The sequence below is a fragment of the Spinacia oleracea genome, chromosome 5 (genome assembly GCF_020520425.1).
Source record: "Spinacia oleracea cultivar Varoflay chromosome 5, BTI_SOV_V1, whole genome shotgun sequence".
In the NCBI taxonomy this organism is placed as follows: domain Eukaryota; kingdom Viridiplantae; phylum Streptophyta; class Magnoliopsida; order Caryophyllales; family Amaranthaceae; genus Spinacia; species Spinacia oleracea.
Window position 1 is genome coordinate 41,519,033 of NC_079491.1, and position 10,747 is coordinate 41,529,779.

Here is a 10,747-nt window from a genome sequence, read left to right on the forward strand (position 1 = left end):
TTCTTCACTCTCGGTACTGTAAGTTCACTTCATTTGATCTAACGCCTTCCAGATTTTTGTTAATTAATAACCTATGCTGTTAACTGTTCTTGGTTGCTGTAAATCCTTATTGCATTATCATCAATAATATATACTGCCCTGTAATTCTGCCTGCTTTAGCATGTTATCCCATGTGTTGCCTTTGCTATCTGCCAGGGAGCGCAGTCTATTTTCTCGATCAATTTTTTAGTTGGAATTTCAGTACAATATTCAATTTTGTTATGCTGCTTAGTACAAAATTTAACTTTAAAACTATCTATGATGAAATCGTTGTGTTTAGCTGGATGAGGTCTATTGTGTTGTTAATTGTTCATTCACTGATATTCTAGGTACTTTGTGATGTCATTTTCTTGTTTACTCTGGTTTTACTCATTTACAGTCTCTTCTTCTTCGACCTCTCTCTCTAGTGAGGGGTCAATATGCTTCTTGAGTTCCTTTTACTTCGTACCAAAACAGAATGAAAGAAAATGTTTTTTGTTCCTAAGTTAAAGTATGGCTGGCTCACTTGGCTGTTTGCTTATCCAGGGCCCTACACTTGGCATATTTCCTGCTGCAAGTGCTGCGATAGGATCCAGTATTCCAGATCGAACTGATGTTGTGCCGTCCATGTTTGCTATGGTATATGTCTTATGGTTAGACTTTGTTTTCCGTTTCGAATTTGTCATCATTATAGCTAAGCACACTCTTATTTGAACATTATATGCCTTGCAATAACTTTTCCTTTTAATTGGTTTGCAAAATGATGATAACAGCAGCCAAATAGATGAGAAACCAAAATTTCTTGATAAGTCTGCAAACAAGTCGAAGATCTAAAAGCTCACTGAAGTCAACGGATCTTCACATTGCCGGTCACTGACACACCTGATAGTATGTAAGCTATGAGGGTAGGTCTTTGGTGTTCTTTCCATACGGTATCCTTTTTTGGGTCTAATGTGTGGATTAATCTTATTTGGACACTATTGGCCATTTGTTAGGTCATACATTCAGGATTTCAGTGATGAGTAGAATATAGACGCATAAAATATTTCATTTCCATTTGCAACTGAGTATATACATGATATATATATTTCATTTTATAGTTTATAATGACTGCTGGAGACAGTCAGAATCTCACGTTGGTAGATCCCGGCCCAACTGTAATTAACAATGTATGTGGGGTTGTTGTTGATCATTGCTCGTTATTTTGATCAGTTGGGCTAGATAAAATTCTGGTTCGCATGGGCTCACTTAAGATAATAAAAGACTATGTAAACTAATATGTCACTACACTTTATTTATTCTTCTTAAAACTACCATGACACTATACCAATAAAAAGAGTCTATTAGCTCAATTGGCAGAGCTTTGTGCAATTGCACAATAATGTAGGTTCGAATCCTACATATGCTACTATTAATTCTCCTATTGGTTGATCGTTTACTTTAGTTTATTATACCCTTATTAATCCAAGGGGAAAAAAATCAGAAACCTAATTCATGAAAAATAAGTCGGAGAAATGAACAGAAGAATATAAAAATCACGGTTACGAGCACAAAATATGGATAAAAAGCAAAAAACGAACAATAAAAATCAAAGACTTGCCCGAAAATTTCTTTAATGCTAAAATATACTTTTTAGGGGCATCATAAATTTCATTGATGCTAAAAAGAAGGTTTTAGAGGCAAATATTACTTTATTAAAACAATAAAAAAAAATAGGGAAATTCTCTTTGGTAGCATTATACTTTTGCAAATTCTCATTGATAACAAATATTTTGTCACTTTCTCTAAAATAGCCTTAGTAATCTAAGTTTTCTCTAATATAACATTATTTCAATAATTTTGACTTAATAAGTCTAATTAGAGTTGACCATGAATTAAAATTATAACATTTCTCTATTATAACATTATTTCTTTAATTTTGACATAGTAATTATTTTTTTAATTATTGTACACGGAATCCTACTGCTATACAATACTTTTTAGGGGAAACTATTATTTCATTAATGCGAAACAAACCTTTTTAGGGGCAACAAATTTTTAATTGATGCTAAAAAAGAAGTTTTAGAGGCAATCATTATTTTCTGATTCAAAAAAAAGATATTTTAGAGGCAGCCATTATTTCATTAATGCTAAAAAATACTTTTTAGGGGCAACGTAAATTTTATTGATGCTAAAAAAAAAGGTTATAGGGGCAACCATTATTTTCTGATGCTAAAAAAATGTTTTAGAGGCAACCATTATTTCATTAATGTTAAAAAGTACCTTTCAGGGGCAACGTAAATTTCATTGACGCTAAAAAATAGTTTTAGAGGCAAATATTATTCCATTAATGCTAAAAGGTACTTTTTAGGGGCAACTTAATTTCTTTTGATGCTAAAGAAACTTTTTAGGGGCAACCATTATTTTATTAATGCTAAAAAGTACTTTTAGGGGCAGGCTAAATTTCACCGACCCTAAAAATAACTTTTAGAGGCTACCATAATTAACTAATGCTAAAAGGCACTTTTAGAGGCCATAAAAAATGAATTGCCTCAAGGTGTTGCCTCTGTATCTAAATTTTCTTGTAGTGATAAGGCTATAAGCCAACATTGTGCAACAGGAAGAAAAATCAGGTAGCAACTGCTGCATCCAGTTCTTATTTGTTTTATTTATATTCTGATCCTGTACTGATTCAGTAACCAAACCGGACTACAATTTCTTAAAACTTCATTAAGTTGTTAAACCCTTTTTCTATCTTTGATAATATTTCTACACAGAACTAAGAAAATTAAGCAGATCACAACTGCAAACATAAACCAGTTTGAATGTTAAGGGAATTTTCAATTGTAAATTTTAAAATTGATAAGATAGCTATGTCTAGTTGTTAGGTTATGATACATATGACAATTCATAAATCATGCGGAAAAACCATAAAGCCAGGAAAACTTATTATTTACACATAATCATTTAGCATAGTTTAGATGCATACTCTTTGTTGCGTGCCCTCCCTAGCTGCGCCCGAACCGAACAAGAACAAGTCTTTAGGACTCCAAGTGTCGTCCCTCCGTAGATAGTCCACAGCACGTCCGGATCCGCCTTAAGATTGACCAACTAGAATCGCCCTTAAGGTACTTAGAATTTTCGGCACTTTATAGGCAATTGTATGACTGAATTTTGCTCTCAAAAACTCACTTTGAATACTTGAATGCTCGATGTAAATATGTGACCCTAGGCACCTATTTGTAGAGTTATGGAAAAGGATTTGGAATCCTATTAGGATACTAATTTATTTAATTATAATCCTACTAGGACTCTAATTAAATAAACTAAATCTTTTAGGATTAGATTTAATCATATGACAAATCCCGGTAGCTTTAGGATTCGAGTAGCACACAAACACACACGCACGCACAGCAGCCCACGAGGGGCGCCATGCGCGCGCGCAGCCTGTGAGCTCGCAGCCCACTGCCGTAGCCTTGGCGCGCGCTGGGCCTGCCTTGCGGTGGGCCTGGCGCAGCCTTGGCTGGTGCGTTTGTGGCGCGCTGGCTTGCTGGGCGAAGGCCCGACTTCGTGCTGGGCCTTCGTCTGGCAGGCCTCGTCCGATGCTAATTCGTACGATACGCTTCCGATTAATTTCCCGATTCCGAAATTCATTTCCGATACGAACAATATTCAATATTTCCGATTCCGGAATCAATTTCCGTTTCGAACAAATATTTAATATTTCCGATTCCGATAATATTTCCGATTCTGACAATATTTCCGTTTCCGGCAATATTTCCGATTCCGGCAATATTTCCATTTCCGATAATATTTTCCGATACGTACCATGTTTCCGTTTCCGGCAACATCTACGACTTGGATAATATTTATATTTCCGATACGATCCATATTTCCGTTTCCGGCAATATTATCGTTTCCGGAGTATTCATTTCTTGCCTGTGACGATCTCAGCTCCCACTGAAACCAAGATCCGTCGATTCCGAATATCCATAGATGGAGTATTTAATGCCATTAAATACTTGATCCGTTTACGTACTATTTGTGTGACCCTACGGGTTCAGTCAAGAGTAAGCTGTGGATTAATATCATTAATTCCACTTGAACTGAAGCGGCCTCTAGCTAGGCATTCAGCTCACTTGATCTCACTGAATTATTAACTTGTTAATTAATACTGAACCGCATTTATTAGACTTAACATTGAATGCATACTTGGACCAAGGGCATTATTTCCTTCAGTCTCCCACTTGTCCTTAGGGACAAGTGTGCATTTCCTAATTCCTTTGTCGCTCGATGCTTGCTCTTGAACATAAGGTAAGAGTTGTCATCCTTATTATGTCCAGAGGTGTTTCTCGGTTTCAGAGTTCAACTGATCAAATAAACAGATAATCATAGCCTATGATTCATCCGAGCACGGCCATGCATTTCACAGTTTCTAGCTCTCCGAGTGGCCTTGTACAACTTTTAAGCATCTCATCCCGATTTATGGGAGGACAATCCCAATCTTGCGATCTTGAGATTAGACTTCGTTTGATAGGTGATTACCTGAGCGTTGCCTTTATAGCCTCCTTTTACGGTGCGACGGTTGGTCAACGTCAAAGCAACCAGTTCTCAAACAAGTAATCTCAAATCACTCAGGTATTGAGGATTTAGTGTCTAATAATTTTAATGAAATTTACTTATGACAGATTTTCATCTCTTACAGTAAAGTTTCATAGGTCTTGTCCGATACTAGTCTTCCCAAAGTAAGTATCTATGCAAATGATTATGACATTGCCATGTCCACATAGTTCAAGAAACAGAACTACTAGTCATCTTGCATTCTAGTCGTCTAACGTTTTCTATACGTCCAATTTTATAGAAAACTCCGACTAGGGACCATTTTCAACCTTTGACATTCAAGTTCACTTGATAGACATTTCTTAGTCACAGGACTGGTCCTGACAGTCTATCTTGAATATATCGTCAAATTGAAGGGACTCATCATTTAATAAACCACAAATTAAATGGAAAAATGAATTCTTTTCATTTATTGTGAATGATTAACCAATAATGTTTTACAAATATTTAAACTCTAAAACTTTAAAACATTAAACAGGGTCATCAAAGCCATTCTCCAATATGCTTGATTCCCATAGCTGCAGTGTGCGAGTTGTGCTTCGCCTGCGGCAGAGGTTTAGTCAATGGATCTGATATGTTGTCATCAGTTCCAATCTTGTTTATCTCGACTTCTTTTCTTTCAACGAACTCTTGTAGAAGGTGAAATCTACGAAGTACATGCTTGACTCTCTGGTGGTGTCTAGGCTCCTTTGCCTGTGCAATAGCTCCGTTATTATCACAATACAGGGCTATTGGTCCTTTAATGGAGGGGACTACACCAAGTTCACCTATGAACTTCCTTAGCCATATAGCTTCCTTTGCTGCTTCATGTGAAGCAATGTACTCCGCTTCAGTTGTAGAATCCGCAATGGTGCTTTGCTTAGCACTTTTCCAGCTTACTGCTTCTCCGTTGAGGCAGAAGACAAACCCAGACTGTGATCTGAAATCATCTTTGTCGGTTTGGAAACTTGCGTCCGTATAGCCTTTAACAATTAATTCATCATCTCCACCATAGACCAGGAAGTCATTTTTGTGCCTTTTCAGGTACTTTAGAATATTCTTGGCAGCAGTCCAATGCGCCTCTCCTGGGTCTGACTGGTATCTGCTCGTAGCACTGAGTGCGTACGCAACATCCGGGCGTGTACATATCATAGAATACATTATTGAACCAATCAATGATGCATATGGAATCCCATTCATTCATCTACGCTCATCAAGTGTTTTTGGGCACTGATTCTTGCTTAGAGTCATTCCATGAGACATGGGTAGGTAGCCTCGCTTGGAGTCCGCCATCTTGAACCTATCAAGCACCTTATTGATATAAGTGCTTTGACTAAGTCCAATCACCCTTTTAGATCTATCTCTGTAAATCTTGATGCACAATATGTACTGTGCTTCTCCTAGATCTTTCATCGAAAAACATTTCCCAAGCCAAATCTTGACAGAGTTCAACATAGGAATGTCATTTCCGATAAGTAATATGTCGTCGACATATAATACTAGGAAAGCAATTTTGCTCCCACTGACCTTCTTGTATACACAAGATTCGTCTGCGTTCTTGATGAAACCAAAGTCACTGACTGCTTCATCAAAACGTATATTCCAGCTCCTGGATGCCTGCTTCAATCCGTAGATTGACTTCTTTAGCTTGCATACCTTTTTAGCATTCTTTGGATCCTCAAAACCTTCAGGCTGTGTCATAAACACAGTTTCTGTTAAAACGCCGTTTAAGAAAGCAGTTTTGACATCCATCTGCCATATTTCGTAATCGTAATATGCAGCGATTGCTAACATTATCCGAATAGACTTTAGCATTGCAACTGGTGTAAAGGTTTCATCGTAATCCACACCGTGGACTTGCCTGTAACCTTTTGCAACCAATCTAGCTTTGAAAACTTCAAGTTTCCCATCTTTGTCCTTTTTCAGTTTGAAAACCCATTTGCTTCCAATGGCTTGGTAGCCATCTGGCAAATCGACCAAATCCCATACTTGGTTTTCAGACATGGAGTCTAATTCAGATTGCATGGCTTCTTGCCATTGCTTGGAGCTAGGGCTCGTCATAGCTTGTTTGTAAGTCGCAGGTTCATCACTTTCAAGTAATAGAACGTCATAGCTCTCGTTCATCAAAATACCTAAGTACCTTTCCAGTTGAGATCTATATCTTTGCGATCTACGCGGGGTAACATTTCTAGTTTGACCATGATTCTCACCAAATTCTTCTAAAGGTCTCTGAGTTTCATCCTGAATGTCATCTTGAGCATTCTCTAGAGTTTGTTGTTCGACTCGAATTTCTTCGAGGTCTACTTTTCTCCCACTTGTCATTTTGGAAATGTGATCTTTCTCCAAAAAGACACCATCTCGAGCAACAAACACCTTGTTCTCAGATGTATTGTAGAAGTAATACCCCTTTGTTTCCTTTGGATAGCCCAAAAAGATACATTTGTCAGATTTTGGATGAAGTTTGTCTGAAATCAATCGTTTGACGTATACTTCACATCCCCAAATCTTCAGAAAAGACACATTTGGAGGCTTTCCAAACCATAATTCATATGGAGTCTTTTCGACAGCTTTAGACGGAGCTCTATTTATAGTGAGTGCAGCTGTATTTAGTGCATGTCCCCAAAATTCTAATGGAAGTTTGGCCTGACCCATCATTGACCTGACCATGTCTAGCAAGGTTCTGTTCCTCCGTTCCGACACACCGTTCCATTGTGGTGTTCCAGGAGGAGTCAATTCTGATAGAATTCCACATTCTTTCAGATGGTCATCAAATTCATAGCTCAGATATTCACCGCCTCTATCAGACCGCAGTGCCTTAATCTTCTTGCCTAATTGATTCTCTACTTCACTCTGAAATTCCTTGAATTTGTCAAAGGATTCAGACTTATGCTTCATTAGGTAGACATAACCATATCTACTGAAGTCATCAGTGAAAGTGATAAAGTAGCTGAAACCACCTCTAGCATTTGTACTCATTGGTCCACATACGTCTGTATGGATTAAACCCAATAGTTCATTTGCTCTTTCTCCAACTTTAGAGAAAGGTTTCTTTGTCATTTTGCCAAGTAAACATGATTCGCATTTACCATAATCCTCTAAGTCAAATGGTTCTAGAATTCCTTCCTTTTGAAGTCTTTCTAAGCGTTTCAAGTTTATATGGCCTAATCGACAATGCCACAGATAGGTGAGATCTGAATCATCCTTTTTGGCCCTTTTGGTATTTATGTTATATATACTTGTTTGTCGTGATCTAATAAATAAAGTCCATTGACTAATCTAGCAGATCCATAAAACATCTCTTTAAAATAAAACGAACAACTATTGTCTTTTATTAAAAAGGAAAATCCCTTAGCATCTAAGCAAGAAACTGAAATGATGTTTTTAGTAAGACTTGGAACATGGAAACATTCTTCCAGTTCCAAAACTAGCCCGGAGGGCAACGACAAATAGTAAGTTCCTACAGCTAATGCAGCAATCCGTGCTCCATTTCCCACTCGTAGGTCGACTTCACCCTTGCTTAACTTTCTACTTCTTCTTAGTCCCTGTGGATTGGAACATAAGTGTGAGCCACAACCTGTATCTAATACCCAAGAAGTTGAATTAGCAAGTATACAGTCTATAACGAAAATACCTGAAGATGGAACGACTGTTCCGTTCTTCTGATCTTCCTTTAGCTTCAAGCAATCTCTCTTCCAATGCCCCTTCTTCTTGCAGTAGAAGCATTCGGATTCAGAAGTGGGTTGACTGACCTTCCTCTTTACAGATTTGGCGCCAGTTTGCTTAGTTGGGCTGGCCTTGTTGCCACCTTTCTTAGCATTCCTCTTCTTTCCAGATTTCTTGAACTTGCCCCCACGCACCATAAGCACATCCTGCTTATCACTTTTGAGCGTCTTTTCAGCGGTCTTCAGCATACCGTGAAGCTCAGTGAGCGTTTTGTCCAGACTATTCATACTGAAGTTCAGTTTGAACTGATCATACCCGCTATGAAGAGAATGGAGGATGGTGTCTATAGCCATTTCCTGAGAAAATTGCTGATCCAGCCGACTCATATTCTCAATGAGTCCAATCATTTTGAGAATATGTGGACTTACGGGCTCGCCTTTCTTAAGCTTGGTCTCAAGAATTTGCCTATGAGTCTCGAATCTTTCGACTCGAGCCAGATCTTGGAACATGTTCTTCAACTCACTGATGATTGTGAAAGCATCTGAGTTGATGAACGTTTTCTGCAGATCCGCACTCATGGTGGCGAGCATTAGACATTTCACATCCTTGTTGGCATCAATCCAACGATTGAGGGCTGCCTGAGTGACCCCGTCGCCTGCGGCTTCGGGCATCGCCTCTTCTAGGACATACTCCTTTTCTTCCTGCATAAGAACTATTTGCAAGTTCCTTTGCCAGTCAAGGAAGTTCTGCCCGTTCAACTTCTCCTTTTCGAGAATTGATCGAATGTTGAATGAATTGTTGTTTGCCATATTTAAAACTACAATTGAAAAGAATAAACAAATAAATAACCATTCACAGTTTCTCTTAATAAACTTAAATTCTAGCATACATGCATAATTCAATGTTTATTAAGCATTTTATTCAAGTTATGTGTTCCGGCAGGTGTGAATAAAATGATTCCAAGATCCTAAAATCATTGAAGAACTAAGCACAGTTTGTCGACTTAATCCTAAAACATCTTAGGTAAGCAAAAGCCTTTTGCTAATAGTCTAGAAACTATTCTTGGTTGATAGGTACGTCTAAGAACTTATTAGGTAAACCTATCGATTTTGCCACGACATAAAAGGACTCCTTACTTATATCGTTGAGTTTCACCAAAACTAACATGTACTCACAATTATTTGTGTACCTTGCCCCTTTAGGACCAATAAGTAACACCTCGCTGAGCGAAAACTATTACTAGATTGATGTAAAGGATATCCAAGCAAGTGAATATTTTGGCATGGCACCTTTTAACTCAATTTTTAAGTTTGGAACTTAAGGCTCTTACTATGTTGGTTAGATTTTAAGTAAACTAAAATCCTTAATCATGCAACATAATCAAGCTTTTGATCTCATGCATTTTAAGACATATTTAAAAGCAATAAATAACTTAAAACATGCATAAGATAAATGTGATCTAGTATGGCCCGACTTCATCTTGAAGCTTTAACTTCAAAGTCCGTCTTGAAAATCTCCGTGGGAGGCACCATTTTCTTCAAATAGGATAAGCTATAATTAAAACTAATTACAACTATTTGATGGTACGCAGACCATATTTGAATTGAAAAACAACTTTGGTACTTTAGACCAATTACATTCAAATTAATGGTACGCAAACCATATTTTCTATCCTATTTGGGCCATACTAGTCACTTTATAACCTGCAAAACAGTACATATACAATATATACCATTCACCCATTCATTATCATGAATGGCCCACATAGCTGGTTAGTAAAACACATTATGCATCACGTAAACATTTGCAGCAATTAATCAAGGGCACCAATAATCTACCAATTATTCATTCCTTATTAATTCTAATCAAGTTGTTTTAACCTTAAGGATTTGTAGACCTAATCAAGAGTTTATGACTAAAAGGGCTCCCACTTAAACCAATAAATTCATATGCTTTACTAATTTTAAACATAAAAATGTATTTCTAGTCTAACCGGAAACATACAAATTTAATTAAAATTTAAAGCTCATATAAATTTATAATTGAATCCAAAAAGTTTAATTTAATTTCAGTCGTATTTAAATTAATTCATGATTTTAATTTTAGTAAAATAATTAGAATAAATAAAATTTATTATAATTACAATATTCAAAATTAAAATCCAAGAAAATAATTTAAATTATTAATTTTAAAATTAATTAAAATTATGTAAACTGAAAATTTCAAATTAAAATTTCAAAACGATCCAATCGCAACGCAACAACCCCACGCAACGCACGCCCATGGGCCACACGCACACAGCCATCGCTGGCCATGTGCGCGCAGCCCATGCGCTGCGTCGCATCGCTGCTGCTGCTCTCCTTCGCAAGGCATCACGCGAGCTGGTGCTCGCTGCGCGCGCCAGCACTCGATGCACGCGAGCCATCGCTCGCTGCGCTCGCTCGCCAGCGCTCGCTTCATGCGAGCCAGCGCTCGCCAGCGATCGCTT